The sequence below is a fragment of the Lissotriton vulgaris genome, chromosome 12, assembly GCF_964263255.1.
Source record: "Lissotriton vulgaris chromosome 12, aLisVul1.2, whole genome shotgun sequence".
Taxonomy (NCBI): Eukaryota; Metazoa; Chordata; class Amphibia; order Caudata; family Salamandridae; genus Lissotriton; species Lissotriton vulgaris.
Window position 1 is genome coordinate 109,656,760 of NC_141700.1, and position 16,324 is coordinate 109,673,083.

The window sequence follows — 16,324 nt, forward strand, 5'->3', positions numbered from 1 at the left end:
GACTGCTCCCAGCGATTCCCTAGGCCCTAGGCCTAACCACTGTTCGATTGGTATCTCTTATACCACTTTCTTAATATATGGTTTGAGTGGCCACCCGCCCTCATCCATAATTGTGCAACTTTGTATGTTATACTGTGCTTTTGATTTAACGCTTGTGCCCCTTTGCTCATAAAGAGTACTGGGGATTATTTTAGAAATAAACACATATATTTTTATAATATATACTTGTGTGGTGTCCTTTCATTTGATATTACAGGATTGTATTTGGTAAAACAGCTCGCTTAACACGACCTCTTAAGTTAAGCCTTTAGGCTGCTTAGTCCATGCTACCCCTAGGATAGCTTGTCTAATAAGGTTGACTTACAACCAGACACCATAAGGGATTGTTTGTACTGATACAAGGTGGTTCCAGAATTGGAAACATCATATATCAGGCCAACTTCTCACATGAAACATAAATGAAACGCTGTGACGGCGTGGAAGGAACAGGACGTAAACTGACTCTGTTGTAAATAGGGCTTTATTTTCTTTAAAACACGTTTGTGTCTACTGATCAGTCTTTCAGCTGCAAAGCTTGTGGGATCCGTGGTGACTAGAGGTATCCAGGTCTTCTAGGCAGCTGACTGGTTGGATCTTGAACTTTCTTCAGTCCGGATAGTAAACTGCAGCCCAAAAAGCATAAAAGAAATAAAGGAAGAGGTCAACTAGCTGCTACCTGATAGGCAGTCCAAAAAGGGGCCGTGAGTGAGGAGACCCATGTGGCACTCCTGAACTGTGCACTATATATACAAAGGTGGTTCTGTGAGGGCGTGCGGTGTCTTAAACGCAGGTCAGGAGTGTGAGGGATACGGGAGGGGTTCGATGAGTGCCTAGAAGCGAATACGCCGCATAGTGATCTATGGGCGACCCCGCCTCCCCACCAACCCCGAGATACGCTCACGTACTTGAGATAGCCATGCTCTCCTGTGAACGTGGCTCGGGGATACATGGGGTCGTTGGCCTCCTGGCTCTGCTCCTGCCGGTGCTGGTTCTTCTCCGCTGAATGGCTCCACAATAAGCCCGAAAGGTGTTCCGCTTCTTCTTGCTCCGGTCGTGACTCCCCTGCTCTCCTCTTCCGCGTCGGTGACGTCACACGCCTGGAGATCGGTTTCCGATGTTATATCCAGTCTTTGACCTGCGGTACTCTCATGGGGCGGAGCCTCGTCACAGTAGAGGATCCAGTTAAAGGAGCCCTGCTCATTTTCGTCATTGTTGTCTTGCTCTGTGTTCCATGCCCAGGTCTCCTGTTGAGAGAGAGAGGGGGACGGAGGTAAGGCAGTCCACTAGTCCTTCGTCTCGTCTGGTGACCCCTGGGCCCGGTCTGCCCGGTCACAAACGCATTGTTATTTGCAATGTCAATAGCTCAAACTCGCGTAAATACGCAACCTATTGCATTGCAAATGCAATAAGTCTTGCATTTGCGAGAGATTAAGCTATTGGCATTGTAAATGACAATGCCCTTTATTTATCTGTTTTCAAAACCAACACATAAAAAAAGTTTGTCATTTACAATGCCAATAGCTCTAACTTTTTCGAAGGCGAGACCGTTGCATTGTAAATGCTTGTTGTGTTTGCCACCTCTTCTTTTATTTTACTTTTTTAACCATCCCGATTGTATTTGTAAGGTGTAAGTATGTAAAACTCCTTATGTAACGTTCTTGGTTCTATTGTAAAGCGCTCTGACAGTTCTGGGTAAAGTCCGCGCTATTTAAAAATGCATCAAATAAATAAATACAATAACCATCCCGATTGTATTTGTAAGGTGTAAGTATGTAAAACTCCTTATGTAACGTTCTTGGTTCTATTGTAAAGCGCTCTGACAGTTCTGGGTAAAGTCCGCGCTATTTAAAAATGCATCAAATAAATAAATACAAAAATAAAAAATCATGAACTTCCCGTGCAGTATGCCTTTTATTTCTATCATCGTCGTGTTCAGTCCGTCTTTAGTGTCCATACCTGTCACTCCGGCGTCGTTGATCTCGGCGGCGTTATCGCGAGAGGATGCTGGCTATTGAGCCCGGAGCCGGGAAGGCGGCAGAGGGGAGGCGGAGACCGGCCTAAGTGGGGCCCCGAGCTCGCCGCGCACCGTAAGAGTTCGGGGTAGGAGGAGCGGAGGGGTCGGGCGGATCCGCGACAGCCTGACCTGATGCTCCCCGATGACCTCTGACACAATCTGCAGATAGACGCTCCCAGCTGCTGGCCTGACCTCCCCGACCCATACTCCCATGGCTGCAAGCACCAACCGCTTCAACGACTCCTGTGGTTCCTCTGCCGACAACATACCGCCCATTCGGAAAGACCACCGTAACCCACCCCCCTTTGTGCTTGGGAGTATACTCCACTGGAGTACAACACTGAGTGTAAGTTAGGTTGTACTATGGGTTTATTTACGTGATGATTCTGCAGTGTCCCTATATATGAGCACAGAGGCATTCCATAGATCTCGTTTGGCACGTGTTATAACTTGAAAACAGTTGTTATATCACCATCATGTAACTTGGTTGACCGTGCACGAATGCTTTGTCACTTTAACATGCGATTTCAGTTCACTTGAAACTGCATCTCACTGACAAAACAAACATTGGCTGTGCTAACAGATGTTGCCCATCCATGTGTAACGCTAGCTGTTGGCTTTGCCAAAACAGTTGATGCCGTTGCCTATGTGCACAATTGGTTATTTCGTGATGCAGAATGGCATTAGCAAAATGCTGTCACAGTGTGATGGCATATATGTGAGTACAAAATTATAAAAGCAAATTCAAAATACTGGAGGAAAAGCAACTTTGGATCTTATAGTAGCTCAAAACTGTACATTGAATCCTATGTTTTCAGTCTATATAAATGGCATATTTATTATTGGGCGTGAGCAGTAGACCAGTGGTCTTCAAACTTCTTGATGTTGAGACCCTCTTGTCAAACCTTTTTAGGCGTAAGGACCCCCTCTGACAAAATTTTCTAGAAACAGGTTCTCATCAACAGCATCTATCGACAACCATAAATGCCCATGTTAGACCTGGCATCCTTTGGCATGTTTCCCGTGTTTTTTTCCTTTCTGACCTTCTTATGAAATACAGTGATTCCAGTCCTTTTCCCATCTCAAATTGCTGCCTAGCACCAACGTAGCAGGACTGTTTTTGAACGGGAAGAGGCACCTACCGTCACCAAAACAATCCTGAGGGACGTTTTCCTATTTCTACGTGAGCAGCAGAATGCAGCACACATGGAAAGATGAAAAACGAGGAGAAATGAAAACATTTCTCCTCGTTACGCTTCTGCTAGAGAGGCATCCATTTTTGGAGCTTCCCCAAGTTTACGTGATTTTGTAAATAGGGGGCAGCATCAAACTCCATGGGCTTTGCGTGGGAACCCCATGCAAAGCCCATGGAACACCTCCTTGATGCAGAGTACGGCAACGCAGTGACTTGCACTGCTATGTCTTACTCCATACCTATGAGGCAATGCAAAGCCATGCTGTGTGATTTTGCACTGCCTCATAGGTATGATTGAGATTCTTACGCCGCTGGAGCATAAAAAAAAGTGATGCTTTGGCGATGCAAGTCTCTCATACATGAGCCCAAAATATTCTGTACGTTTTAAGGTTTTCACCTTAAGGTATCTACATATAAAATAATGGGCAGCGTAAATCAAAAATAAATATAAAAAAGTTATTGCTCAGTGGGAATTACACTGTAGTACATTATGGCATTTCAAATAGTTAATGCACTGCAGAGGTTTGTGTGTAACCAGAGAACCATACAATTAAATCTTGATTGGTGCAGTGGAGAATAGTGATGTGAATTTTTAGTGGTATGAAGTCACAGCCTGTGATGGAAAGCACTGTGAATATGTAAGTCAATGTTTTATACTTGCATTACATACATGGTAAAATAGAATGCTGCAAAACGTGCAAGTAGTTTTAAGATAAAATTATGCTTTCAAAATGTTAGGTTTTAATAATCCCGGAGTATATGCAATGCAGTTTTTTTTTTTTTTTTTACAACTGTCCCTTCAACACCTCTTTAGGGGCACTAAGGGCTGCGTAAATGCATTAAAATATAAAGCAAGAACTTCCCAGCCCAGTTGTTAAACTCTTTGCACTTCTACTCAATAAAACACATCTTCTGTCTTCACAAAGAAACAGAACTGCTCCCAAGCATCACTTGCAGATTAACTGATGAGGCACATTTGCCTTTCATTCAGGGAAGCAGCTGATAATCTCAATTAGCGATCCCAGCTGTCGTTTTGCAGGTACAAGTAAAGCTGGGGAATCTGCGACCCCCTTCCTAGAACTCCACGACGGTCGCGCCCCACAGTTTGAAGACGTCTGCAGTAGACTGCTCTGTTTGTGGACTTTTTCCCACTCCTTTTAGAGTGCAGAGTTGTGGAACACTCTGCGAAGTTGTGCGGAATAGAGTTTTTCCTCTCTCGCGTTAACAGGAGTGAGGAACATACACCGCTAGCCCACTTTCTGGCGAGAGTTCTCAGCTTGGGTAGTCGAGGCAGGTCGCTACCGCTCGCATTGAGAATCCTGCCACTCGCTTTGATGCAGCTGCTGCCAGAGTAGAACATCTACTTTAGCAGCAGAAATACGTTACGCCCTCTTGTGCTGTGTGTTGTGTCGTTAGCGCTGATTTACGGCGCGAGTCAAACGGCCAGCGCTAAAATCAGCGTGATTTGCCTCACTCCGCTGCTTGTGGAACTCCAAGGAGCTCAGCAGAGTTTTTCTGTCACTTTCCGGAGTTCTGCCAAAGCTTATTTATTATTCAAATGCTATTCATTCAGGGAACTCGGTAACATTTATCAAGAATAAGGACGTTTATGAATGTAAAGAGAAATGCTTTGTAAGAACTAATCAACTTTCCACAGGATTCAGTGGGTCCATTTTGTCCTGTGTTTTGACCCAGGGAGTATATTTATGGGCATCCCCGTGAAGTGTCATTTTAAGTGCACCATTTGCTTTAAACACCAGCTGAGTGAGCGCAACAGATGACTCTTCCCCTGGGCGCGATCAGAGACTTTGTGTGCCAAAGCTTGCACTTTCATGCAATATGTGAAATTCAGGAGATCAATCTAAAACCACCCTTAAAAATCTATTCTTTAGCTATATACCAGCAAAAATATTCTTGTCACTGTGCTTTTGAAAGCGAGATTGGAGGATTGTAGCGCCAAAAGAGTGTTGAAAGAAATAGGAGCTGGGGGAGTGTCAGTCGCTCATTTTTCTCAAGAATTGTGCTTGTACTTGACACCAGAGGTTCTAGGCATTGGTCTCAGTTTATTAAGAGACCGGTCCGGATGCTCTCCGATGCCCCGAACACGTGTCTAGGGTGACTGAGCTGTAGCCCCAGACCATCCGCTGATAATTGTCCATCTTCCAAAGGATAAAAGGCTGATTTGGCGGATCAGACCTGTGACTTACACATACAATACAGTTCACTTCTGTAGAGGGTGCTCAGGTTGCTTAGCTGCGTCTTGTTTCATATTATCTTTTAAGAACCGAGTTGGCCAAGTATTCTTTTTAACTATATTTGTAAGGAGTGAGATTCTGGCTCGTTGGATGGGGTGGTGGGCCTCTAGTTCTGTACTTAAGTACTCTTTATCTCGAATAGTTATGTTTCAACAGTAAAACAGTGACTCACTGAAAGTTTGCACAGTGCACCATGACTCACATTTGAGCAGGTATTTGTTGTGTCTGTTCACAAGTTTCTTAGACACTGTTTTCTCTGCACACAGTGACTAGTGATTCACTGTGGTCACAATGGTTAGGAAGATCAAGTATGAAAAGAAGAAATACCATGATTGCTTTAAAAATAAATAACTGATAAATATGGTATTAGATTAGAAACAGTAAAATATTTTTTTGTGTGTTTTTTTGAAAGTACTTGATTTTCACAAGGTATACAGAAGGCATATAATCGGTTAAGTGGGTGTGACCTAGTTTACATCTGCGTATAAGGCATTATTCGTCCTTATGGACACCATTAACCCAACCGGGCGTACATTTGTTGAAGAGAAAGGGACAGGCTGAGGAAAAGGAAAGAATGATAAGTAGTGAAGAGAAGATGGGGTGCGCAGTTAAACTGTACATATTTTGTTACTCTGGAGGATTACTGGCAACTTAACATATTTAATGTACACATAATAAAGAACAATTTTCTTACATACAGATGTTCTTTCAGGCAAGGGCTTTTTTCATGGGGGTTCAAAAGAGTCTAGAAACGTGTCCAAGGGCTTCCAATTCAACCTGGAGGACGACTTCCAGGGGTAATTTTGTAGTGCTATGTTGTCCGCCCCTCTGAGGTGGTTGATCAAGTTTATCCAGCTCTTGAATGCAGTCTTGCTCGTGTCCTTCCAGTTGGCAAGAACCATTTTCACTGCAGAGGTTAGTAGCAGGTCCTATAAATCTCTATCAGAAGCATTTCGCAGGTTTGTGTTTATGCATGCCGTGGGCATGTTGAAGGAGTCTCTGACCATAGTACCCTGAAAAACCACACTCATGAGGGCAAACACTTTGTCCCAAAACGATTTAAGTACAGAACACTGAAAGATAAGGTGGGTTAGGTCCCCTGTCTCACAATTGCAGTTCCAGCATGTTGTGTTTTTTCTAAGCCCTAGTGCAAATCGGGCCGGGGTCCAAAATGCCTTGTGTAGTAGCCAGTATTTGGTTTTGATGAGAATTGGAGAGATCTTATTATGTGAAACAGATCTCCATATTGCGGGCCAGTCTTGTTCTAGGAGTTTGTATATTTGCGAGACTTGGTGGCCCAGTTTGTTTATATTTGTCACAAATAGGGAGATTGATTGTTGGGCGGTATTTAAATTGGCTTTTGTGAGGGCCGATCTGATTTTTAGGAAGTTGTAGAATTCGATGTCTGCCAGGCCGTACCTCTCCTGAAGGGTTGAGAATGTAATTGGGTATCTGTTCCCTTCTAGTTGAAAGGGGAAGAGTATCCCTTTTCTTAATCCATGTGTCTGGCTTCTGGACCGGCTGATAGCCAGAAACCGGTCCTAGGATGCTTGATTCTGGTCCAGGAAAGACATGGCTTGGCAGTTCGGGCTAGACTGTTCCCATGAGGCACAGGGTCAAGGCTGATTTGCATATGGCCATGTCTGAACTGGGGTGGTGTGGAGTGCAAACAAAGAGATGGATTTAGGCCCAGATCTCTGTACTGGGGTGAATGTATGAAATTGTTCTGCATTCTGTCCATCAATTGTTGTTTTTCCAGTAGACAAGGGGCTACAACGCCCACCGATATTGTTAGAATTGCTGGGCTTCTGTTTGGCTGTAGGTCTGGCTTCCTCCTGTCTCTGTTGAAAGATGTTTCATTGCTATTCTAATGCTGTTTTCGTTCTCATGCTGAGGGAAAACATGACTGCTTGCAAATAGTAATTGGAAAATGTGGTGCTCATGGTCAAGTTGGGCTGCACGTCTGGGGTTAAGATGAAATTGTAACACTGCCTTCAAGTTGGCAGCTCAGCTTCAATATTTTGTACATGTGTGTGGCAATAGAGGGCTGAGAACCCACCTCTTTGTTCAGTATCAACACAATTTAGGTTTCAGAGATAAAGAGCCTAAGAAGTGTAAGTTGGATGTTAGTATAGGGTAAGTGCGGATGTCTATTTGCATTTATTTTGGATTAAGCTATTTATTTTAGATTAATCTGTTTTGGTGGGGCATGGTTCTGTTATTACATGATTAAATCATCTCAAGCGGATTGCTATTAACTATCATCCTTATGTGTTTATTGCAGCCAATTTGCTCTCACACTATCTCTAAACTCAGTGGCATCGCAATTTTCAATAATATGTTAACATAGTCTCACTTGAGTGAAAATATTTTGATGCTATTGCTTGTACTTCTCGGTATCCTCTCTAAACTTAGAGAATTGCCCAGCATTAAGGCGGTAGCTGGGTGACAAGGAGACCTTCCCCTCCTTTCCACTGACAGCTGACTTAAGAATAACAAGGCTGGGGACTTTTCCCATCAATTAACCCCCTTCCCTCACGCTCTCTCCATACTCTTCTCCCATTCTGTTGTGGTTTGGCGATTGAGTTTCTGTTAGGATAAAAAGTTATTAGGCCATGTGGAGTTTTATGCCCTGAATGGGCAAGGGTCAGTTTTTGATGGCGGAGGTTCAGTCTTTATGTTGGTAGTCACTCTTGAAACACTAAAACATCATCGACCATTGTGGACTCCAGTTTGTGAGGGAGCACACTTCAGGATGAGAATGGGAACCACCTTCTTGGTCCTTTTAAAACAGTATATGTGAAGAAAAAAATGTGGCTGTGGTGGAATCGGGTAAAATGTAGAGCATGTGGCTGTTGGTCATTAGTGGAAAAAGGTGTGAAAATTGATGAAGGAAATTTAGAGAGACTGTTCAAGAAAAGAGGTGTCAGAAATCAAGGAAATATGGTGAAGGCTGTGCCAGGGTGATCTGGTGATGATGTTTTTGTGGACTGAACGAAAACCGTGGAGTGTGAGAACTATGTGGAGTCCATTGGTGTGGATAGACAAAGTTATCTGTAGCTTAGCCTTTTGGTAGAGACTGGGCTGTATAATGAGTTACACACTGTGAACACATGTTTGTTCTTTGCTCTCAGTTGTTTGTTCGTTCTAGATGTGTGTGAGTCTTGTGGTTGTGTGTTCGTGTGTTGTGTGTAGGTGTTTTGATGTAGGGAGGGAGATGTTTCGGTTTGGCAGTTGTGTTCCTGTTAGGATGGAATTTGATTAAACCCTTAACTAGTATATCTACCTTGACAAACCCCCCCCCGTGTGGATTAGAGTTTGTGGGAAGCACACTTAATTGTGAAGCAATGTACATGTCCCCTGTGATAGCTAGTTTTAAGGCAGGTATGTGCTGACCACACTTGATTGGGAGGCTGCACATGGGGCGTGGTGGTATCAGTATCTTGTCAGGTCCACAATGTTGTGAAACTGAATGTTTCTGCATACTAGTGTACCTGTGTCCTTCCTTCCTGTACCTCTTTAAGTGCACAGCAATAGACCATCTTCATTTGGTCTTGGTGGGTGTGGGAACATGTCTAGAAGATGGTCACTATTTTCTTGCTGGGTCTCCCCATGTGATCTGGTTAAAACCTTAAGGGGCGCCATTCCAGTTGCTGTATAAGTGCTACATTTATTCTTCTGTCACAAATATAATTTAGTCTTTCTTTGGAATCTTAAAAGATTACATATTTGAGATTTTGTTATGTTTTGAGGTCTTTCTCGTGCCAGTTCAGAACCGCTTTTCTTTGATCAGGGAGATTTAAGCTGTTGACTTTTCCAGTTTCAATTTAAAATGTAATGTAGTGAAGAATATAGGTGAAGGGTTAGGATATTACCTGAGCCTGTATTGGGAAACCTCTATGGAATATAACACCAACTCCTCATCCAACTGGACGACTTAATTAAATTCAAGCGTACTAATAAGCTGTCTAGGCATTGGTACGCAAACGACTATAGTAAAACAATAGTTTTGCTAAAAAAAAATGCTAAAGTATGTAAAAAGGGAAAGAAAAAAATTGCCACTCAAGCAATAGCCGTGTGTGTGTGTGTATATGTGTGTGTGTGTGTGTGTGTGTGTGTGTATATATATATATATATATATATATATATATATATATATATATATATATATATATATATATATTCTGAACAACTACAAGCATCGGAAAGCCATGCAGGTCATTAAAAATTGTCAATTGTTTTGAAGTTCCAATTTTGAGTTTTGTTTAAAAAAAGGCCGAATTTTTGCCAGTACACAATGAGCCAAATGTTTGGGTTCTAGCTGGTAGATGTAACATTGCTGTTGCCTGCCATCACAGACGACAACCCTTGTAACACCTCGCAGATCAAGTCAATTGAGCGCAAATGATCTTCCGTACTGCCTGCAGCCGATGCTGGGGCAGCCTGTGCGCCATCCAAGGCCTGGGTGTCAGCGGAGCAGCCGGTATCCATTCCAACAGGAGCAGAGATTTCCTATGGAGGCTCTTAAGAATGCCGCCATCAACATAGAAATACACTGGGGACACTGCAGAACATGGGCTGTTATCGGGTCCAGTAAAGCATTAACATCCGGTTGTGCAACTAATGGAAGTGTCAGACAGAGATCCAACCTACACTCTTCTCCGCAGAAAAGGCATCGGAGAACAGGTAGGATGCAGTCCATCCAGACTGGATTAAATGACAGGAACCAAGAGGCACTTAGTTCCCGTAGGCGAGGTGCGCCTAGATGTTGTACCATGCGATCACAGTATTTACGCTCCAGGAGCGCTTTTTCCATTTCCTTGGTGACTGGGACATCCATAGCGTAGCAGAAAAACTACAATCAGGATACCTGCTATTAGAAACCGGATCAGCTTACGTCCTCCAAAAATGCTTCAGAATACGGAGTGTATAAAGTTTGGTATAACTCCAAGGACCGTCTGAAAGATGCTTAACAGTCCTGAACCTATGGTCTTAAATAGGTGGACTATACCAGTCGTATCAGACATGTTAAAGATACGATTCACCATTTCTGTGAAATGGCGGGGCAGTTTGTACGTATGAGTGCCTGTATCTCAGCCGAGGACCTTGTGTTCCGGAGATCAAATGTCTCCCGGGTGGAGGTTAAGGGTACGGTTTTCTGTAGAAGCATGGCTTTCATTCTGCACAGAGTATCAAACAGTATAAAGGAAACATTCAACGAAGGCCATAGCGGCTCCTCCCTGACTGTGTGTGTCAGTGGAAACAATATTTGCATACAGCATGTAACCCGGGAGCTCACGGTGACGAGCTATGCGATGCCCGGAAGCATCCCACAACGTCCATGATCTTTCAGCATCAAGTAACTCCCATTTGAAAGGAGCCTGAATACTTTGGAAATCACGGCTGCCCGGGTACCCCTCAAGTGACAGGATAGGATCGCTACTGAACCATTGCAGGCCCCGTGCAGCATAATATCTTGGCATATGAGGGATCCATTTAAAGCATTTGTGCAGTTTATACTGCTTGGAAATACTTCCAGATCCCCACTCATGCATCAAAATCAGTACAATAATTCCCAAGATTCCTAGATGAATTTCCTATCCATCGCTCTGCTTGCCTGTTGTTGACCGTACCGAAACTGGAAAGTTGGGACCGGTAATGTTATATGGCCATGGATCAACCACTCTGTGGACGGTGATTCTGCCACAGTAAAAGGTAATCTATCCAGTTTTTTAATACCGAACATTGTATTTTTCGCTCTCCTCTGTGCCATTTTTATCTGTTTTTCTGTTAGATTGTATGCAAAAAATAGTGACGTACTGCTGATCAAATGCCAAGGCACTTAATCTGTGCGCAATGATAACAGCATACAGCTCAGTAACATAATAATGTAATTGTGACTGCCTGTGCTGTAGTATGGATAAATCTTGTTCTAGTACATCAATAGCAGAAGATACTATGTTGCCCACTGAATAAATCCTGGAAGTTAACATAGTCATGCCATTGTCCACTACGGCTAAAGCCTTTTTGAAATTGATCCCATCTATTTCTCGTAGTCTCTTGTTGGGAGATTTTCCACATTTCGTTATAGACGGCATAATAGAAACGTTTTTGACGTGGCTTTCTTTGACCTAAAAAAAAATCCCATAAGTCCACATCCTCTGTAAGTAAGGATAAGTGTTGTTTCGCCTGTGTTAGTGTTGAAGTTTTTAGCCAATCGAGGCATAACTTCCCAACACTGTGATGTCCCCACCCCTGGATGTTTTCTTTGTACATAGGGTCTGGCCTATGGATACTGAACCCTTCGGTTGTACCCCTGAATCTTTCCTGACCTCTATTAGTGTCAGGAAACTAACTAACCATCCCATCCAATTGGGTTCTAATCTATTGTATTGTAAAATGTCATCTAATGTAGTAGCCCCATTCAGTGATGTTAAATTACCCTCGGTCTGTGTTGGAATCCGAGGTGTGTTCAAATCCTTATTCTTGGCTATTCCAAGGCAGGAAGTCTGTTGCACAGTATCATTTAGAAATATCATCTGCTGAGGAATGAGACATGCTCTAAATAGCGCTTCTGTTTCCTGGACTTGACAATCTCTAGAACCCCAGACTGATTTTAAGTCTATAGTGTCCTTTCATAAGTCGAAACCCTTTTCAGACAGTTGGATAATGAAGGAAGCAGAGTAAATTTGTTTGGTGTTAGTCAGCATATTTTTCTGTGCTGATGTAAGTGCAACCCTATAGTATTTTGAGGTGCGTTCTGAAAGGTTAAACCCTGAAAAATCTGAAAATATTTGTGCAAATGTTTTCGAACTACTTTTCGTGGTGTAGGGCAATGTTCCCATTGGTGATGGGTGAAAAAATTCCTAGGGGTACTGGATTTGTGTAAAATTCCTAGGGGTACTGGATTTGTGTAAAAAAATTATGACCATAATGTTGATAACAATACATTGTGTTAAAGTCTGATGTGTCTTCTAATATTTCATTACTAGAAAATGCAGCAGATTGTTCTAAATCAGACAACATATTGTTCAGTTTCGAAATCCCAATCATCAGAAAATGAACTGGAGGTAATGATATCATTTAAGGCAATTTTAAATAAATGGAGTATTTTTAAAAGTTCGGTCGGACCATATATATCATAATCAACCTTGTCCCATACTGTACCATCAAGTATAGGAACTGCTGTAATGTTCACTGATGACAAGTCTCTTTTTCACGATGTGATGCTTTAGCTGATGTTTATTTTATTTTTGAGTGAGCCACCTTTTAAGCTATTATATTTTTAATAGATCAATTTATCAATACTACCAAAACAGAAGTAATGCAAGAGGGCAGGTGTCCTGTTTGGTGACAGTTTGACACAAGTAGGTCATGTCCAACAAGCATTCTCGGGGGCAATTTGCACTAACAGGTCTTTCATGATTGAATTGCAAGTTTGGAGATTGCTTGTTGGGACCTTTACTTGAAGGCTAAAGCAAAAGTAGTGCCTGTTGCCACTTCTGGTTATCTGAGGTTGGTTCTGGAGGCCACCCATGATTTTAAAAGGGCCTGCAATATCAGTCACTCTGAGCAGGCCTACCATGGTGGTGTGGTGGTACTATGCATTGAACTGGGTTTGTGCTTGTTATTCCTACCAAATGAAGTAGCTAGCATAAAGTTATCACTGTCCTTGAAACAAACTAACCCCTTAATGGGAGCATACCCACACGACTAACGTCAGAATGATACAAGTTGTGTCCGCTGGTCAAGACAAAAATTGAAGGTTTTGTGCACAATGTATGGCTTTCTCTGTGAATCAAAGGCAATATGCAAAGACCAGGCGCTACTAGTATTGAGGAGTCAGACGAAGCAGGAAGCATTTGAGATGGTTTTTATTGCAGCTAGGCAATGCATTGAGAATAAAACAAATCTTCTATACTTCTACAAAGCAATGGATGTTCCAGGTGTAGCAGAACATTCACTGAATGTACCTAAACCCAACTTGTGCTGTAAACGTTTATTACTCAGGATGGTGTTGTCATCAATTGACACATCTGCTCGGGCTTTTAGTCTATAAAAATATAATTATTCTCTGTGTAGACCTAATAGGTACACATCTTACTTCTTTGTCCAAATCATATGGCTCTGAGGATAAAACAACTAGAACCCGACAGCCCTTATGTCATATATGGAATCCTGTAGTAATTATCAGTACTTCACAATCTTAGGTGACTTCAACTATCACTTGGAGTTGGCTACTAACTCAGACACGGGTAAACTCCTAGATTTAATAAAGGCACATGGCATGCATCAACTTGTGTCTGAACCTACACATTTAGGAGGCCATATCTTAGATGGGCTTTTCTCAAAACACCCAGATATTTCACTAGGTGGTTTAGAGGCACTCCCATCGACTCACCACAAAGCAGTATTCTTTGAGGTTAGGGCCAGGGAACTGGGGAGGTGACCCTCTCATAAAGCCACTAAGGTGACGTTTCGTCGCTGGAGTAAGGTAACAAGGAGTGGCCTAGGGGCGGCCCTTGACCGTTTCCCTCCAATCTTAGATAATGATAATTAAGTGGCTGCTACTCAGTTCCATTCTGGTGCTCCTTGATTTGTCGGCCGCATTAGACACCCTGAATCACACGGTGTTGGTGCAGCGACTACAGGAGATTGGAATCAACTGGGTGGCTCTTGCCCTCCTTTCCTCTTATAAACAACAGGAAACATAGCCTGAACTGGGAGGGTCTATAATCTGACAGTTTTAATCTACCCTGCGGGGCTCAGCTTTGTCGCCAACACTGTTCAATGTATACGTGAAGCCATTGGCTAGGCTAGTAAGAAAGCATGGTTTTACTTCTGTGTCGCATGCTGACGACTCACAGCTGGTGATATCCGTCTCAGATAAGCCGGAGCTAACAGCGGAAGGATTCCATGCATGCCTGACGGACGTAATGGAATGGATGAGTTGGAGCTTTCTAAAAATTATTACTGAGAAAACAGAAGTGATTGAATTTGGGAATGAACCACCGATGTGGAGCAATCAGTGGTGGCCGCCGGAAGCCGGGGAATGTCCTTTACCCGTAAAGAAAGTGAAGAATCTTGGGGTCATCTTTGATGAGAAACTTAATATGTCAGCTCAGGTGAATAGCTAAAAATCAGCTAGGTTTTTTCCTACTTAAAACCCTGAGGAAAATCTTCTCTTTCATTCCACTGGCACTTCAGAAAACAGTTATGGCCGCCCTTTTTATGTCCAGATTGGACTATTGCAATGCGATGTTTTTGGGCATTGACAGTTATCAGATCAGCAAACTTCAATTACTGCACAATGCTGCCGTTCGAGTGATTCTAAAGCTTCAGAACCGCCATCCCACGACTCAGGGCAGGAGAACACTACACTGGCTCCCTGTCCTGCAATGAATTGAGTTCAAAGCACTCTGCTTGGTGCATAAAGCACGGTACGGGGGTGGCTCAGATGACTGTCAGAACAGGCTCAGGCTCTACACACCTTCGTGTGACCTACGCTCGGCCAACCATGGCCTGATCTGTGTCCCTACATACAGACGAGCCAGATGGGGGGGGCCTTTATTTTCTTGCTGTGCGGCCCAAATGTGGCACCAACTACCGGTGGCCCTGAGACTGCAGCCAAACCTTTTATCGTTCAGGAAAATCTTAAAATCTCGGCTGTTTAATGCCGGTTAGTGGCTAGTCTATCCCCATGCCCTGCCTCATTTACACACCCCAGCGCCAAGACGCCTCGGCATTCGAGCGCTTTACAAGCATTTTCATAACACTATATAACATTTATTAGAAGTGGTTTCCACACTGTTACACCAGCTCTCCTGTTTCTTACTTGAACAAAGCATAGACCTGACCTTATTTTTAATGCCTGTAAGAAAAGTTTCCCATGATCTCTCATTTTTTTACAATCTTTGAAGCTTCTGTCCATATGTTGGCAAATCGCTTGCTATTAAGTATTTTCATTATTTTAGTAGTTAATTTGTTTAAGTTTAAATGTTTCGTTTTGTATTATATATATAGACGCTGTACTGTTTTCGTTAAGTCAGACAAAAATGTCTAATAAATGAATAGACCTCCTACACAATACCACACTTCTTGTTGGGAAACTATTGTAGCCATATGTACAATTTTGTTTCTTCTTTCTTTCTTGTCGCCCAGTTATTCTTTTCCATCTCTTTTGCTCCCGTTGCCCTTATGGTGACTTAAAACAGATTAGAAACATAGCAGAAATTTCACCATCCATACATGAGTGCTTAACCTGCCACTGTATTTACCCTCTTATGCCATGCTTTGTAATTGAGACACCACATAGATTCCTAATTTTAGTGAAATAAAGTCTGGATTCTATTAAGCATCTGCTAGCTAGCAATTTAGTTATGTTCGTTATTGTCACTGACAGGTGCCAGCAATGAAATAGACCTATTGCTTTAACTTGTTAAATACCCAAATAGAAAGTGAAACTACAAACACAAATGTGATCCTTCAGTGTCCTCTCGTCCTAGTTGTAGGTTCTGGCTCCCTCTATGGTGTCAAGCCGTCTAATTTTCCTGCAGATGGCACCTCTGTATTTTTTTTCCCGTAGTATTGTCTAGTGGGCTTTTGTTTTGGATAATGTGATTGGTGAATGTCCCAAACTGACGTTTTCCCTGTGTAAACCAAGCTAGTGGTCTCGCCATGCATATCCTCTCTGAAGGAGTTCAGCTGCCAACCAGCCTTTCAAACATTCTGCTGCAACCCATGCCCTCATTTCTAGTTTTCTTCCATCTGCTATTGGGCTTTCTGGTATCTGTTAAGTGGGGTAATGTTGCGTCCTAGTTT

General features: G+C 42.8%; 1 protein-coding gene across 1 annotated transcript in view; it reads left to right on the forward strand.

Moving 5' to 3' along the window:
- The first annotated feature begins 1,997 nt into the window (after positions 1 to 1,997).
- RIT1 (Ras like without CAAX 1) overlaps positions 1,998 to 16,324 on the forward strand; it is a 72,679-nt gene continuing 58,352 nt past the window's right edge. Inside the window, exon 1 of the mRNA XM_086947420.1 lies at positions 1,998 to 2,399. The gene's annotated coding sequence lies outside the window, so the exon portion shown is untranslated. The remainder of the gene's footprint in view (positions 2,400 to 16,324) is intronic.